Raw genomic sequence first — 18,957 nt, 5'->3', positions numbered from 1 at the left:
AACTTCCGAGAACTTAATTACAAACGTTCATCCCATTGTTTGGAATCTGAGTTTGGACTCCCTTGCAATTAATTTCCCTCACCCTCCTTTCTCCCCACTCCAGGTGGGCCTGGAAGATTCCACCCAGGGAGCCAGAGGTCCGTGACAGGATTTGCAAACAAGGGTGAGAACAGGCATTGCTGGGTAGAAGTGCTTGAGAAGAGGATTGCTTCACACAATTCTCACAATAGTGAAAACCCCCATGCAAAATCTATTGTACTCAGAAAGCCTACAATCGTTTGCAGGGAAGAAAAGGACTCAAGACTAATTAAACAGAACATCCTGTAACTGGAGTAAAGAATGAGCCAGAATTTATGACAATGCATTTATCATGCTTTTACTTGCAGTGAACAACATTTCATAACAGACACAGAATATTTAACATATTATGGGATATTATGAAATTGATTAACAGAAAGGAATAATTTTGTTGTTCAAGAGAACTAACAATTGTCTCGAAAAAGGAGCTAAATCCTAAAATACGTTTGATGTGAATTTTTAGTGGGATTACTTTATTCTAAGAACAAATTCTCAAATAAAGCATCTATTAATGCATGTGATGGACACTCAAGCACATTTTTAAATGCTGGAACTGGGGCCATAGAGATGATTAAAGCACTAGGTGTAGCCAAGAACTTTAATAAACTCTCAGACCCCAATTTCAGCATTAAACATAGTGGAACATTCATTAGAACCATACTCACTGTAGTGTACTCCTCGTTATAACATGCAAAAATGCTTGGCTCCCAAGCATTATGTTATAATGAGGGTGGAGTGTAATTATTAAGTACTTTACCTCAGTTTGTGTTCATTGATTGCTTAAATCTTGCATTTAAAAACTTCTAAGCCGTAATATATTTTAATGATGTGCAACAAACTGAGTTTTAAAACTGAACAGATTTAAAATCTGGCAGTTATAAAGGACTGAGAGATTCAAAACCTGTTCCAAATCACAGCAGTTTTGGCACTATGAAGGCATAATGATGTTTGAAAAAGCATGTGTTTGCACTGTAGGTTGGACTACAGGGTCGATTCCTAAGTGATGTCTTATTTACTGCAGGTTAGGCCTGCTTTAGGCCTACATACCAGATGCAGTCTGACTCAATCAAAACAACTCCATGTTCTGAATATTTGTCAGTTTCTGCAAGGCTGTATTTTTAAAATCAGTGATCTACTTTTCTCTTCCCATTTCTATGTTACGGAATTCCAGGATTCCTTCAGAGCTATAGTTCATTTCTTAGACAAAAGAATATATAGTTTGTGTGCAGGAGTCAACAAAATGGTTTATATTAATGACTGCATTACTTGAATACATGGTCTGATATCAAGCTTTTAACAATAATGGCTTTCATCTTGCACCTATAGAGTTGTGTTACTCAGGCATATCCATCCATGGCATTTCATACCTACTGCTGCTTAGTTCATTATATACAGGCACACACAGCAGTGTACAAAGTATTATTCCCTGTTAATTAAATGAAGCCAAACATTAATTAGTTAGACAAATTGATTTGTCTTTGTAACACTATCACCAAACTTTTTTTTGTCCTCCTCTTAGTTTAGGTTGTACTTTCACCCAATACCTTTAGTTTCTTCTCCCCCTTCCTACCCCCCTTTTTTCCCTCTGATCTATGTCTGGAGTCGTGTGGAGGGATCTAATCTTTGGAGTGAAATTATAGGTCTACAGATGTTTTCAAGATGTTTCCCTGTCAGTAGCAGATTATCCCCTGTAGCAAAATCTCATTAAAGTGCAATTTACAGAGCATTGCTGCTGCTGCCATCAACCAAAATTAAAGGCATTAATTTTTCAAAGTTCACCAGAAGTCTTTACATAAATGATGTAGCAGTTTGGGAGACCAATTTACATAAGTGATATTTGCAGAATTAACCCATATTAGTTGATTAGTTGTACAAATGTTGTAGGGGTAAAATGAAAGGGGAGAGGTGGAATGTGGTGGGAAGTGGGAGGACAGTGAATTTATAGATGTACTTGTAGAACATGAGTCAGATTGTAAAGAAGTGTTGAAATAAAACAAGGGGCACATGCTGGGAGGAATGTCAAAAGAGGATGTTGATGTTTTTCCACTGAACCCATAACGTTTGCAATTGCAGCTATGATAACCAGATCCAAGATCAGATGGGACACCCAATGAGCCTTTAAATTTCAGTTTTAAACATCTGCAGACAATATAGTACAGAAAACTTTGTGATTTGCTGAACGCATTTGTTTAGATCACATTGAGTGAAGAAAATAAAACAGCAGCAGAAGCTGAAGTTGAAACAGTTAGCTGCTCAGTCATCCATCAACTACTATATTTAAAGACTGTAATAAAAATATTATGATACGTTGTTTGCAAAAATCTTAAATAGTACACATACTCAACCTGATTCTACCAACACCTAATGCCATTAAAATGTTGACTGATGTAATGATTAATTGATATTTAAATGTGTTCATCCCATGAATGAATATACAAAAAAGTAATTAGGAGGAAATTGTGGCTTAGTGGTAATGATTAGTAATACAGAGGTCAAGGTTAATTGGATTAGGTTCAAATCCTAAACTCACCAGTTGTGGAATTTACTTTCAATTAATAGTACAGGAATTGAAAACTGGTCTCAGTTACTGTGACCACAGGATTATTGTTAAAAAGCTGAGCTGATTCACTGATGTCTAACAGGAAAGGAAATCTGCAGTCCTTACCTTACCTGGTCTTGGCTGAACTGCCCCTATTCATTTTAAGGACAATATGTTGCCAGTGACATCTACATTCCACAAAAGTAAAGTTCCAATATAATGACTGCAATAATTAAGACACATAGAGTCATACAGCATAAAAACATGCCCTTTGGCCCAAATTGTTCAAGTCGGGCAGGTTTCCTAAACTGAACTAGTCCTATTTTCCTGCATTTGGCCTATATCCCTCAAAAACTCTCCTATCCATTTACCTATCCAAATGTCTTTTAAATGTTATAACTGTACCTGTTTCTACCACTTCCTTTCGCAGCTCATTCTATATATGCATCACCCTCTGTGTGAAAAGGTTTCCCCTCAGGTCCCTTTTAACTCTTCCTCCTCTCACCTTAAACCTCTGCCCTCTAGTTTTGAACTCCCCTACCCTTGGAAAAAAAACATCAGTTACTCACCTTATCTATGACCCCCATGATTTATAAACCTCTGTAAGGTTCAGACTGCCCTCCAGGGAAAAATGTCCTAACCTATTCAGTCTCTTCTTATAATTCAAGCCTTCGAGTCTCACTAACATCCTGACAAATCTTTTACTCACCCCTTCCGGTTTAATAACATCCTTCCGACAGTAGGGCAACCAGAATTGCATGCAGTACTCCAAATGTGGTCTTACCAATGTCTTGTACAGCCGTGACATGATGTCACAACTACTGTAATCGATGCTTTGACTGATGAAGGCAAGCATGCCAAATGCATTCTTCACCACCCTGTCTACCTGTGATGCCACTTTCAAAGGACACTTCTGGGTTATTCTTCCTTGTTTACCCATAATTAAGACATTGCTGCGTGTTTACAATTTTCCAAGCATTTTTATATATGCCGGAGCAGTTACCTGTGCAAACCAATGATTATGTCGCAGTTGAAATCAAAAATGCCATTTGAATTTTGACATGTTTTATGTTTAAAATGAGGAATTCTTCGAAATATTTGTAAAAGGCCAGTTGGCATATTTGTGGAATCTGCAACAATTCAATAAATCTATAACGTGAGGCATTTAGAATATTGAAAACTAAATTCAGTGATTTGAATTTATTAATTCTGTTCGATGCATTTGGTAAATGCTGGCCCAGTCAGCAACATCCACATCCCATGCAAACATCTTTTAAAAATTGTATTTTTTTCTCATTCTTTCTTATAATTTGATAATTCTGCAAGATATTGAGCCTTCTCTTTAAGAAAACTTTACAATTTTTCTGTCTTCGATCTGAAACAGATGCTCTCACACATTCTCAAATTGAATTTCATCTTTTGCAATTCTGCCCAATTATTCAACAGTTACTTACAGCGTGGAAACAGGCCATTCGGCTCAACAAGTCCACACCGACATGCAACCCATCCAGACCCATACCCCTACACCTAACACTACAGGCAATTTAGCATGGCCAATTCACCTAACCTGCACACTTTTGGACTGTGGGAGGAAACCCATGCAGACACAGAGAGAACGTGCAAACTCCATACAGTCAGTCACCTGAGGTGGGAATTGGCGCTGTGAGGCAGCAGTGCTAACTACTGTGCCACCCACAAATAGGTCTGGGGCTATTAATATCTATTTGCTCCCACCTGCATAACTTATGATGTGACCTCCCATTGACAAATCTAGGTGCATAGCCCTTCGTACTTTCATCTAAATTATTGATGTACATAATAAAACATAGAACATAGAACAGTACAACACCGAACAGGCCCTTCAGCCCATGATGTTGTGCTGACCATTGATCCTCGTGTATGCACCCTCAAATTTCTGTGACCATATGCATGTTCAGCAGTCTCTTAAATGTCCCCAATGACCTTGCTTCCACAACTGCTGCTGGCAACTCTCACAACTCTCTGTGTAAAGAACTCTCTGACATCCCCTCTATACTTTCCTCCAACCAGCTTAAACTATGACCCCTCATGTTAGCCATTTCTGCCCTGGGAAATAGTCTCTGGCTATCGACTCTATCTAGGCCTCTCATTATCTTGTATACCTCAATTAGGTCCCCTCTCCTCCTCCTTTTCTCCAATGCAAAAAGTCCGAGCTCAGTCAACCTCTCTTCATAAGATAAGCCCTCCAGTCCATGCAGCATCCTGGTAAACCTCCTCTGAACCCTCTTCAAAGCATCCACATCTTTCCTATAATAGGGCGGCCAGAACTGGATGCAGTATTCCAAGTGTGGTCTAACCAAAGTTTTATAGAGCTGCAACAAGATCTCACAAGTCTTAAACTCAATCCCCCTGTTAATGAAAGGCAAAACACCATATGCTTTCTTAACAACCCTGTCCACTTGGGTGGCCATTTTAAGGGATCTATGTACCTGCACACCAAGATCCCTCTGTTCCTCCACACTGCCAAGAATCGTATCCTTAATCCTGTACTCAGCTTTCAAATTCGACCTTCCAAAATGCATCACCTTGCATTTATCCAGGTTGAACTCCATCTGCCACCTCTCAGCCCATCTCTGCATCCTGTCAATGTCACACTGCAACCTACAACAGTCCTCTATACTGTCAACGACTCCTCCAACCTTTGTGTCGTCTGCAAATTTGCTGACCCGTCCTTCAATCCCCTCATCCAAGTCATTAATAAAAATTACAAACAGTAGAGACCCAAGGACAGAGCCCTGTGGAACACCACTCACCACTGACTTCCAGGCAGGATATTTTCCTTCTACTACCACTCGCTGTCTTCTGTTGGCCAGCCAATTCTGTATCCAGACAGCTATGTTCCCCTGAAACCCATTCCTCCTGACCTTCTGAATGAGCCTACCATGGGGAACCTTATCAAATGCCTTGCTGAAGTCCATATACACCACATCCACAGCTCGACCCTCATCAACTTTTCTCATCACATCCTCAAAGAACTCGATAAGGTTTGTGAGGCATGACCTGCCCCTCACAAAGCTGTGTTGACTGCATTTAATCAAGCCATGCTCTTCCAGATGGTCATAAATCCTATCCCTCAAAATCCTTTCTAACACCTTGCAGGCGACAGATGTGAGACTTATTGGTCTGTAATTGCTGGGGATTTCCCTTTTTCCTTTCTTGAAAAGAGGAATTACATTTGCCTGTCTCCAGTCCTCAGGTACGACTTCAGTGGAGAGTGAGGAAGCAAAGATCTTTGCATGTGGTGAAGCAATTGCATTTCTCATTTCCCAAAGCAGCCAAGGACAAATCTGATCTGGGCCTGACGACTTGTCAATCTTAATGTTTGACTAAATTTTCAGCATATCAGCTTCCTCTGTCTCTATCCATTCCAGCATGCACACCCGCTCTTCAAATAAACCTTTCATAAAGACAGAAACAAAAAAAACTTATTTAGGGCTTCCCTACCTCCTCAGACTCCACATACAAGTTCCCTGTGCTATCCCTGATCGGCCCTACTCTTTCTTTGACCATTCTCTTATTCCTCACATAAGTGTAAAATGCCTTTGTGTTCTCCCTAATCCGTTCTGCCAAGCCTTTCTCGTGCCCCCTCCTGGCTCTCCTCAGACCATTTTTGAGCTCCTTCCTCGCCTGCCTGTAATTCTCTAGAGCTGAGCTTGACCCTAGCTTCCTCCACCTTATGTAAGCTACCTTCTTCCTTTAGACGAGAAGCTCCACCGCTCTCGTCATCCAAGGTTCCTTTATCTTACCCCTTCTTGCCTGTCTCAGAGGGACATATTTATTCATCACTCGCAACAACTGTTCCTTAAACAGTCTCCACATGTCTATCGTGCCTTTACCATGGAACAATTGCTCCCAGTCCATGCTTCCTAACCCATGTCTAATCGCATCATAGTTTCCTCTTCCCCAATTAAATATCCTCCCATTTTGCCTAATCCTCTCCTTCTCCATAGCTATGTAGAATGTGAAGCAGTTGTGGTCACTATCAACAAAATGCTCTCCCACCAAAAGATCTGATACTTTCCCCGGCTCGTTTCTGAGCACCAAATCTAGAATGACCTCTCCCCTCGTCGGCCTGTCAACGTACTGAGTTAGGAAACCCTCCTGAACATACCTTACAAAAACAGCTCCATTCAAATCTTCTGCTCGAAGGAGGTTCCAATCAATATTGGGAAAATTAAAGTCACTCATTACAACAACCCTATTACGTCCACACTTTTTCAAAATCTGCCGACCTATGCTTTCTTCAATCTCCCTGCTGCTATTTGGGGGCCTGTAGTAAACCCCTAACGAGGTAACTGCTCCAATGCTGTTTCTAATTTCCACACATACTGACTCAGTAGGCAGATCTTCCTCGACAATGTAAGCTTTTGTAGCTGTGATTCCCTCTCTGATTAGTAGTACTACACCCCCTCCTCTTTCCCACCCTATTCTTTTTAAATGTTCTAAATCCTGGAAAACCATTCCTGCCCCTGAGAAACCCATGTCTCTGTTATGGCCACAACATCATCGCACCAGGTACTGATCCATGCTCAATGTTCATCACTTTTATTCCTGATACACCCTGTGTTAAAGCAAACACACTTTAACTGATCCCTTGGTTCCTTCCCTGGAAAATCCTTCCCACTAGCTGGTCTACCTCTTGCTATTGCGTCATCTGCATCAACTCTCACCTCTGGTATACAGCTTAGGTTCCCACACCCCCTGCCACACTAGTTTGAACCCTCTTGAACTACTCAAGCAAACCTCCTGAAAAGGTAATGCCTTGGTAGAGATCCATGGGGAACACCACTTGTAGATCCCACCATTCAGAATGCATTTCCCTGCTCTCCATGCTCTTCCTTGTGGTAATCAATTACCAATCTATTTCATAAAATTTTCAAGTCAGCATTTCTTATTTTCATCAAGAATCTCTCATCTAGAGCCTTATCAAATTCCGATTGAAGTGTTTGCAGTTACTTTGCTATCCCATTTGTTAGTAATGTCCTTGGAAATCCAACCAATTTAGGCAGACATGAGCCATCCTCCACATCTGTCTCTTTGATCACTTCGTACAGTTCAAATACTAAATCACTAGTAATAGATTTCAGTAATTCACAGTTCTTACCGCAGGTTCTCGGTTTCTCAGCCCCTGTTTTTAAATAATGGATGGACAGTTCTAATGCTCTAATCCAAACATGTAACTTCCAAATGCAGAGATCTTTGAGAACCTATGACCAATGTCACTGCCATTTCTTCATTTATTTTCTTTATTTACTAAATCGGGTTATAACCCATCAAGTTCTGGAAATCCGAGTCTTTTAAATCTTATTATTTCCTTCATTCAGCAAATTTTAAACTTGTTAAATCCAATAAATTCTGCATCATAACATGGTTTTAGATTTTTTTTCGTATTGCTTGTATTGCTTTCTTACTTTACTGTGAAAAAGAGAGAAATCGTACGTGTCCGAACATGCGTATGCGGGAGTTTATAGAATTATAGGATCCCTACAGTGTGGAAGCAGATCATTTGGCCCAATAAGTCCACATCGACCCTCTGAAGAGTAACCCACCGCACCCATACCCCTATCTTACTACTCTACATTCATCCCTAAAGAACACACCTAGCCTATACATTCCTGAATGACTGAGATGATTGGCAGAATCAGGCAAGATCAGCAGGTCAGACAGCATCAAAGGAGAAGGAGAATCAACGTTTCGGACATAAGCCTAAGAAGGGCTTATGCCCGAAAGGTCGATTCTCTGTCTCGTTTGATGCTGCCTGACCTACTGCGCTTTTCCAGCAACGCATTTTTAAGCTCTGATCCCCAGTATCTGCAATCCTCACTTTCTCCTAGAATCAGGTAAGAAGTGACCTCTCTGAGCTATCACCTCCATCCCCACCCCACCCCCATATCATACTCTTTGCTAACTTCTCCCCAGCCCTAACCCCCCATTTATCTCTCCACCCTGGAGACTCCCTGCCTCCATTCCTGATGAAGGGCTTTTGCCCGAAACATCGATTTTCCTGCTCCTTGGATGCTGCCTGAACTGCTGTGCTTTTCCAGCACCACTCTGATCTAAACTCTGGTTTCCAGCATCTGCAGTCCTCACTTTTGCCAAGAAGTATCTTGAGAGTAAGTATCGTGAGAGTAAGTATGAGGTAATACTGAGATGGCAGACCTCTTGCTAATGAAGTGTGGAAGAACATTAAACTTTTATCTAGAGGGTTGACCTTTCCTCCAGATGGCCGAGACTCCCCTAACCTGGGTGAAAAGCTCAGACTAAGCTGACATGGTTTAGACTCATTCTCTCCCTAATGGTCCTGAGAGAAGGGGCAGTTTTATCACTGCAGCACCTCATCCAGCTCCAGGACGCTACCAACACAGGTCTGAGGCAAATATCAGAAACTGTGTGGGCAGCTCTGTACTTGTCTGGATGCACAACAAGCTTTTAAGAATGGTGCTGTGCAAGGGACACCGGTGAATTCTGGGATATCTGCTGAGTGGTGAGTTGTTCTAGGAATGGCACCAGGTACGATGGTATTGAAATTGGACGTGACAGACACCACAAAGAACACAGTAGTTAATTAATGAGGTGAGTTTGATAAGTTAGAATAAAAGCTTGCTCAGCTTTGTGGCATGAGACCCTTCAAAAAACTCAATGTAACTCAGATGTAGCCAAAAAACTCATAAGATTCAGCCCCATGTCTTCTATTAAAACCTTACCATGTCCTGATTGTTCATTATAGACCTATCTGAATTGGTCTCCAATGGATCCTTGCTGCTCTTGTGCTTTATATATTTATAAAAACTTTTGCTGTTAGCTTTCCTATGACTTGCAATCTTTTTTTTAATTTCCCTTTTTACTGCATCTTTTTACTCTCTTTTAATCCCTCATTGCTTTTCATGTCTTTGCCAGGCTGCAGAATTTCCATTGCACTTGAGGAAGACCTTTCTTTAAGTTTGACATTGCCATGTCCCTCTTTCCTCATTTTTTCAATCTGTTTCTCAGCATATTGCATGCTCATAATTTGCAATTGGCCATGTGCCAGTTAATATATGGGCCCATAGGGGCCCAGTTGAATATAGGTCCCCCACAGTAAAACTCACTGGAACACATAAAAATTGCATCCAGCTGCTGAAATGCTTTCATTTTACCATGGCATATGGTCATGAGCTTGTTTTATTATTAATGCAGTTTTAACGCATTCTGTGGACATATTATTGCATTTCACAACAAGGTTGTGTTTTTATTGGATTTGGGAAGGTTGGGGTTGGGAAAGTCATTGGTGAGCTATAGGGGGACCCCAAATATTCTTAGTTTCCACTAAGCCAAGTTCTTAAACCAACTCCTCAACTGGTGCAAACCAGTTGGAAAGATGTAACGTTTGACAGGGCTGTTTTTCCTGAACTGGGATTGTATCAATGCCATGAATCCTATGTAATACATAAAACGTTTAGAGGTCCTGCTGGTCTGTAAACTGATTAACAATTACAAGTGGGCAAAAGAAGTAATTATTTTCAGATCCTCACTTCCATGGAGACAAATCAGCTCCAATTCCCCACCGCCGATCCATCTGAGACCAATGAACACAACGTTGACTATTAACCAACCAAGTGTTTGTATTCTTCCAAAATTCACCATCTCAATGGCTGTGTACTTACCGTCTGAGAGACCAGGGAAGCATTTCAATTTTTATGCTAAATTGGAAATAATTACAGAACTTGTGCATTTGGTAGTTTTCTGATTCTCTAAAACTGGCGAATTTTCAAAACGTCTCATGACATACTTAGGGGTGACAAAATGTACAAAAAAGAAGGTTCTTTCTTGAGTGATTCGTCGAACAAATCTTTGGAAATGGATATAAATAAGAAATTGCTGGAGAAACTCAGCAGGTCTGGCAACATCTGTAGAGAGAATGCAAAGTTAACATTTTGAGTCCAACTCTTTTTACTGAGGTCAGAACTCTTCAAAGTTGGGTCATTGGACTCAAAACATTAATTCTGTTCCTCTCTCCATTGATGCTGCCAGATCTACTGAGGTTCTTTAGCAATTTCTGGTTTTAATGTGGAAGTGTCTGTGTTAGACTGGGATGGACAAGGTCAGAAGTCACATGACATTAGGTTATAGTCCAACAGGTTTATTTGAAATACCATTCTTTCGGAGTGGTGCTCCTTCACCAGAATCCACAGTTCTTTGTTTTACTTTGAGAATAGATTTTTGGTTTATCAAAGAAATCTTGTTTCAAAGTTTTGATTTTTTTTCTCTCTGTCTTATAACTTGCCCTGTGCCAAAGTTGAACTTGGTTCTGGTTAAAACAGTTGGGAATGTTACAACAAGTGCTGGGTAAATTTATTATGATGCAAGTGTTGTAATTGGTACAATTAAATATAACCTTTAATTTGGTTAAACGTGTAGCATGTTACTTAAAAATCAGACTTTCCCTTAGATGCCCCTCTTCAAATAAGTAGGATTGCTGGATTAAAATGACGGTGTAATGTGTTGATCCATTAATTTGTCCGTTAGCAGGTAATCGGCCATCACACACTGGTGACATGAAGAGCTATAATCATAATCCTTCTGAGGGATTTGCAACACTGGGATTGACTGATATGGTGCACATAACACCAGTTGGGTACAGTCTGCTACAACCAATACTCTGGAGACTACCAGTAAATATTAACAGGTCAGGCAGCATCCAAGGAGCAAGAGAAACAGGAAGAAGGGCTCATGCCTGAAACGTCGATTCTCCTGCTCCTTGGATGCTGCCTGATCTGCTCTGCTTTTCCAGCAAAACATTTTCAGCTCTGATCAACAGCATCTGCAGTCCTCACTTTCTTCTCAGTAAATATTAACACTCAAGGTGTTAATACCAAAGGAGCATTTATTACTCAATCCGGTGCAAATAGGTATTTCAATTGATTTTTAGTTGAACTCAAAAAAGGTTGACTGTCAAATCTAAGTTCATGACCGTTTGGGTTATTAAGTGTTTTTACCAATACCTTGTCCCAAAGCAAAAGTCCTTTGTTAAAATATTGGAATTTAAATTTTAAGTAAAGTGCTCAAAAAGTATCTGCATAGAGTATTTTTCTAAAGGACACACACAAAATGCTGAAGTTAGAATCCCCAGAAGCGTTAAGCACTGCGTTAAGAATTTTGCAAATGCATTTGGGAGTTCATAGATTCATGGATTTATACAGAAAAGGCCCTTCAGCCCATCTAGTCTGCGCCAACATGATCATAGAATCCCTATAGCGTGGAAGAAGGCCATTGAGTCATTGAGTCCACACTGACCCTCTGAGGAGCAGCCCACCCAGAACCAGCCCCCTACCCTATCATCCCACAGTTACCATGGCCAATCCACCTACAGCTAATCAACCTAACCTACACATCCCTGGACACTATGGACAATGTAGCATGACCAATCCACCTAACCTAACCTTTAGACTGTGGAGGAACCAGACCACCCAAAGGAAACCTACACAGACATTGGGAGAACATACAAACTCTACACAGACAGTTGCCTGATGTTGGAATCAAACCTAGGTCTCTGGCACTGTGAGGCAGCAGTGCTAACCACTGAAGCACTGTGCCAGGCATTACTGCCACTAAATATTTGCTCATCCTAATTTCCTGCACTTTTTCATTTCCTTGAATGTTATGATATTTGGAGTGCTCTTCCAAATATTTTTTAAAGGTCGTAAGGTTTCCCACTTCCACTACCTTCCCAGGCAGTGCACTCCAATTCCCAGCACTCGCTGAGTGAAAATGCATTTTTCCAAATCCCCTCTGAATATCCTAAAACTATGCCCCATTTTGATTGACCCCCATGAGGAACAGTTGCTCTCTTTTTACGCTGTCCATACCCCTCAAAATCTTATACACTTCAAACATGTCCGCCCTCAATCTTCTCTGCTCTAAATAAACAATCCAAGCCTATCTAAACTCTCCTTATAGCTCAATTTCTCCATTCCAGGCGACATCCTGGTGAACCTCCTCTGTACCCCCTCTAGTGCTAACACCTCCTTCCTGTGAAGAGTTCGTCTCAAGATCTGGACGAATTCAAACCCCATGCTAATGGCATAAGAATCAAATCAACATCTACTTTGTACAGTTTTGACAAAATCAAGAAAAATGAAATTGCGTTTTGTAGTTGTCATCAGATTTGCGGCAGTAGATACTCAGTTAAAAACAGTGAGCAACAATGTCATAAAAAGCAAATATTTCTCTATCAGCAAAGAGGTTATAGAAAGAGTTTGTCTTGCAATTTACTCTTGCAGTCCTTTTCCAGGGGTTTTGCAGAAAAGAATAATAAAATAAATAACAAGATAAGTTAAAAGACAGGTGAAATGAAGATGAGCATCCACTGTCCTCAAAATGCGGGATAATGTCACAAAGATAAAGTTAAGGACTCTCTACCTGAATGCACGTAGCATTCACTACTAGATAGATCATTTGAAAGCACAAATTGAGGTAAATGATTGTGATTCTATTGCCACTACAGGAACACAGGGTTACCAAAATAGGGAACAAAATATTCAAGGATCTTCAACATTTCAGAAGGACAGACAGAAAAGAAAAACAGTTGGTGATGTGTTGCTAATAAGGGATAGGGTCTGTAGATTAGTAAGAGAGAATTTCAGATTGAAAAAACCAAATGTGGGGTCTGTATGTCTGGAGCTCAGAAACAACAAAAAGTGCATAAATTTATAGTAGGACATAGGTGGAACTGAAAAGTAAGGATGGGATGAGTACCTTTTGGGATTGTATTATAGGGCCCCTCACAGTCAGTGCGAAATTGGGAAGCAAATATGAAAGGAAATCTTGGATATCTGTAAAAAACTTAAACTTGTAACGGTAGGGAATTTTAACTATCTAAACATAGACTGGGACTTCCATAGTGTTAAGGGCTTTGATTGAAAGGTTTTTTTTTAACGTGTCTAAGAAAACTTTCTTCTTCAGTATGTGAATGTACCTACTAGAGAAGGAGCAATATATGATTTTCTGTTGGGAAATAAGGAAATAAGGCAGGACAGGTGACTGAGGTGTCATTGAACAAGTGATCATAATTCTAATAGTTTGAAAATAATTATGGAAAAGGATAGACCTGATCAAAAAGTTAAAGTTCTAAATTGGAGAAAGGCTGATTTAAAGAGAATTGGATGGGAACATTCAAAAGTTGCTTGGGGGAGGCTATTTGCAGGTAAAGGGGCAGTTTGCAAGTAAGGGGGCCTTTAAGAATGAGATAATGAGAGTCCAGAGACAGTATATTCTTGTCAGTGTGAAGAGAAAGGCTGGCAGGTAGAGGAAATGCTGGATGACTAGAGAAATTGAGGCTCTGATCTAGAAAAAGGAGGCACATATCAGGTATAGACTTTTGAGATTGAGTGAATCCCCAGAACAGTATAAAGGCAGTAGAGTATTCTTAAGAGGGAAATTAGGAGGGCAAAGTGGGACATAAGATAATTTTGGCATATAGAGTTAAGAAGAATCCAAAGAGATTCTATAAATACATTAAGGGCAAAAGAGTAACTGCAGAGAGAATAAGGCCCCTAAAAGATCAGTGTGGCCATCTATGGGTGGAACCACAAGAGGTGGGTGATATATTAAATGATTATATTGCGTCAGTATTTACTATGAACAAGGACGTGGAATCTAGGGAACTTGGGGAAATAAATAGTAATGGCTTGAAAAGAGCTCATATGACAGAAGAGGAGCTGCTGGAGATCTTAAAATACATAAAGGTAGATAAGTCACCTGATTAGGTGTTTCCCAGAAGCTTGTGGAAATCCAGAGAAGAGATTGCTGGTCACCTTGCTGAGATATTTGTATCATCGATAGCCACGGAAGAGGTGGCAAGAGACTGGAGGTTGGCTAATGTGATGCCATTAATTAAGGCGGGCTGTAAGGAAAAGCCAGGGAACTATAGACCCGTGATACTTACATTAATAGTTAGAGGTGATTCTGAAGGGCAGGATTTATATGTACTTGAAAAGGCAAGGATTATTTCAGGATAGTCAGTGTGGCTTTGTGTGTAGGAAATCATCTCATACTAACCTGATTGAGTTTATTGAAGTGGTTACAAAGAAAATTGATGGTACATGTTGTCTACATGGACTTCAGCAAGGTTCTGCATGGTTAACTGGTTAGTAAAGTTAGATACTTTGTGATCCAAGGGAAGCTACCCAATTGGATACAAAATTGACTTGAAGATAGGAGACAGAGAGTGGTGTTGGATGGTTGTTTTTCAGACTGGAGGCCTGTGACCAGTGGTGTGCCACAAGGATCAGTACTAGGTCCACTACTTTTCATTATTTATAAAAATGAAATAAGTATGAATATAGGAGATATGGTTAGTAAGTTTGCAGATGACACCAAAATAGTTGGTGTAGTGAATGGTGAAGATGAGTACAATAGGATGTTATTCAGGTGGGCCAATGGGCAAAGATTTAGAAAGGATCAGTGGAGTAACTTTTTCATGTAGAGGGTGGTACGTGTTTGGAATGAGCTGCCAGAGGAATTAGTGGAGATTTGTACAATTTCGACATTTAAAAGGCATCTGGATGGATATATGAATAGGAAGGGTTTAGAGGGATATGGGCCAAATGCTGGCAAATGGGACGAGGTCAGTTTGGGATATCTGGTTGGTGTGGATGAATTGGACTGAAGGGTATGTTTCTGTGCTTTGTGACTCTGTGACTCTATATGAATATCTGTATTAGGAACAGATGCCAGCCATTTAATCCATAATCTGTTCTGTCATTCACTAAAGTCATAGTTGATTTGTTCGTGTTTCGTAATCCACATTCCCAGATATCCCCATAACATTTGATTCTTTTGCCTGACAAAAATCAGCCTCCATCTTAGAAGTATTCAATGAATCCATTGCATCAGCATTGACACAGGAGAAAGACATGGTGGATGCTGAGTCTCGCGTGGGGTATGTTGATATTCTGGGACATGTCAATATAAAAAAAGAGGAGGTGCTGGGTGTTTTGAAAGGCATGAAGGCAGTCAAGTCCCCATTCTGGGATCTATCCCAGAATGCAGAAGGAGGTGAGGGAGCAAATTGCTGGAGCCTTGTAGAAAATATTTGTATCTTCTTTAGTCACAGGAGAGGTATCAGAAGACTGGAGAATAGTCAATGTTTTCCTTTGGTTGAGAAGGACAACAGAGGTATTTTGAGAAATTATAGGTCAGTGAGCCTTCTGTCAATGGTAGGGAAATTATTGGAGAAGATTCTTAGGGTTAGAGTTAGGGTTAGAGATTTACTCATATCTGGAAAAATATGGATTTATTAGTGATAGGCAGCACGGTTTTGTGCAGGGATGGTCATGTCTCACAAAATTGGTTGAGTTTTTTGAGGAAGCGACTAAGCTGATTGATGAGCGCAGGATGGGAGATGTTGTCTATATGGGCTTTAGCAAGACCTTTGATAAGGTCCCTCATGGGAGGCTGATACAGAGGGTGAAGTCATATGGGTACTGTGTTGAGCTGGTAAGGTGGATAGCGAACTGGCTTTAGTCATAGACAGTAATGGTAGAAGGGTGTTTTTCTGTCTTGAGATCAGTGACTCGTGGTGTTCTGCAGGGATCAGTGCTGGGAACCCTGCTGTTTTATATACATAAATGATTTTGAGGAGAATGTGGCCTGGCTAGTAAGTTTATGGATGACATAAAGATTGGGGGAGCTGCAGATAGTGAGGAGGATTGCTAGACGGAACAGCAGGATGTATAGACTGGAGACTTGGGCAGAGAAATGGCAAATGGAATTTAATTCAGTCAAATGTAAAATGATGCATTTTGGAAGGTCTAATGCAAAAGAGAAGCATATAGTAGATAGCAAAACTCCTAGTCGCATCACATACACAAGGATCCAGGCATAAAGGTCTACAGTTCCCTGAAAGTGGCAATGGAAGTGGATAATGTGGTTAACAAGGTAACTGGCATGCATCAGGTCGGGCATGGAATCTAAAAATTAGCAAGTCATGTCGAGATTGGATAGAACTTTAGTTCGGCCACATTTGGACTATTGCTTACAGTTGTGGTTGCCATACTACCAGACGAATGTGGACATTTTGGTGAGGGTACAGAAACTGTTCACCAGGGCATTGACTGGTTTGGAGGATATTAGCTATGACGAGAGGTTAAGCAAATTTGAATTGTTTTCACTTGAAGTTTGGAGGATAATGGTGACCTGATAGAAGTTTACAAAACTATGAGAGGTATTGATAGAATTGACAAAAGCTCTCGCAGGAGGTTGGTTAGCAAAATTAAAATACATGGGGTAGGAAACATTGTGATGGCATAGATTAAGAATTGATTAGCAGGTAGAAAACAGAGTTATAATCAATTGGCCATTCTTGTATTAGCAGACTGTTTGTAGTTAAACACTGTAAAGATCAACACTTACTTCCCAACTGATCATTGTATATCTCAATGACTTGGATATAGGAACTGAATGTTATACTTCTATGATGACTCAATATTGGGAAGGAATGTTTGTAGTGAGCAAGATATAATATAGCTTAAAGAAGACTGGGAGAAGCTTATTGAGTGAGCAAGAACATGAAATGAAATATAATGTGGAAAATATTGAGCTTATCTACTTTGTTAGGAAGAACAGCTGAGCAAATTATTTCTTAAATGATTATAAAATCTGAAGTGTAGATGTACAAAAGGACCTGGATATTCTCATCAATAAGTCACTGGAGGCCAAGATGCTGATGTGAAAAGTGTGGTGCTGGAAAAGCACAGCTGGTCAGGCAGAATATTCCTGATGAAGAGTTCATGCTTGAAATGTCGATTTTCCTGCACCTTGGATGCTGCCTGAGGAGCTATGCTTTTCCAGCAACACACTTTTCAACTCTGATCTCCAGCATCTGCAGTCCTCACTTTCTCCAACATGATGATGGGCAGGAGGCAATGAGGAAGGTTCCTAAAATATTAGCCTTTATTTTAAGAGGATTTGAGAAGAGGAATAGTGATGTCTTTCCTCAACTGTACAGTACCTGTGTTAGACTGCACCTGAGTGCTCTGCGCACATTTGATCTCCTTACCTTCAGAAGGATGTTATTGCCACTTAATGAAGATTCACCAGAGTTGTTCCCAAGGTAGCGGGACACTCCTGTAAAGAGAGATTGGGGAAATTAAGCCTGTATTCTTAAGAGTTTCAAAGCAGAAGTGATGATCTTAATGAAACCTACAGGGTAGATGGAAGTAAGTTCCTTTCTTGGGTTGGAGAGCCGTGAATCAGAGAGCACAATTTCAGAATAAGTGGGAAGCCATTCAGGATGGAAATAGTGCAAAATATTTTTGTTCAGAAAATTGCAAATCTTTGAAATGATCAGAAACCTGTCATAGACTATGTTTCAAGATTGACAGATTTCTAAAAGCCAGTGACTTAAAGGGTTATCGACACAGTGTGGTAAAAATGCATTGATGTCAATGATCCAGGCATGACTCTACTGAATGGGTTAGCAGGTTCTATGGGCTGAATGGCCTACTCCTGCTCCTATGTCCCTCTAATGAAATTTCTGTGTCCCACTCTCTGACAATGAAGTCCTATTATTTTAATTGGCTTCAACTAATACTATATTTTGTTGGCCTGAAATATTACTGTTTCTAAGGGCCAATACTTGTCTTTTCTCATTTAGCTGTCAACAAATTCCAGCTCATAGATTAGAAAAAAAATTGATTTCGCTCTTGATTTTCTTAATTAATAGTGTTTTCATTTTGTGCTGTTTTAGTCCTCTTTTAATCATTGCACTCCCTTCCTCTGTTTGCATGAGTAATCAATCCTTGAGGGATAGTGAAATAAGGTTTATTATAAATATAGTGCTCTCAAATAACTCGTAAACTTTAGTTGCATTGCTGGCCAATCAGGAGTGAAATTGCAAAGCTAAAACCTCTCAATGGGCTGAGGATATTTGCAACATTCAGTCTTGGGCAGAATATATTTTGTATTTCTGGCACCCCTCAGAAACCATTCACTTCAACTAACAGTTCACTTTCAATTGATTCCATTGCTTGACAAAATTACTTTAAAATTTTATTGTTTTTAAGAATCTTACAATGAAATAACGGTTTGATTTCAACACACAGCGTGACATGATGGTTAGTAAGGCATTTAGCACAGTTGCCTTCATTGCTCAGGGCATTGAGTATTGAAGTTGCCAGATCAGTTTTCCTTTGTGTGAACCCAAGGAAAGCGATGGGGCCAGATGGAGTACCAGGCCGTGCACTCAGAGCATGGGCAGATCAACTGGCAGCATCCGAGGAGCAGGAAAATCGACGTTTCGAGCAAAAGCCCTTCATCAGAAA

This window comes from Hemiscyllium ocellatum, chromosome 13 (genome assembly GCF_020745735.1).
Source record: "Hemiscyllium ocellatum isolate sHemOce1 chromosome 13, sHemOce1.pat.X.cur, whole genome shotgun sequence".
Taxonomy (NCBI): Eukaryota; Metazoa; Chordata; class Chondrichthyes; order Orectolobiformes; family Hemiscylliidae; genus Hemiscyllium; species Hemiscyllium ocellatum.
The sequence above is the reverse complement of the archived record's forward strand: the minus strand, read 5'-3'. Positions refer to the sequence as shown.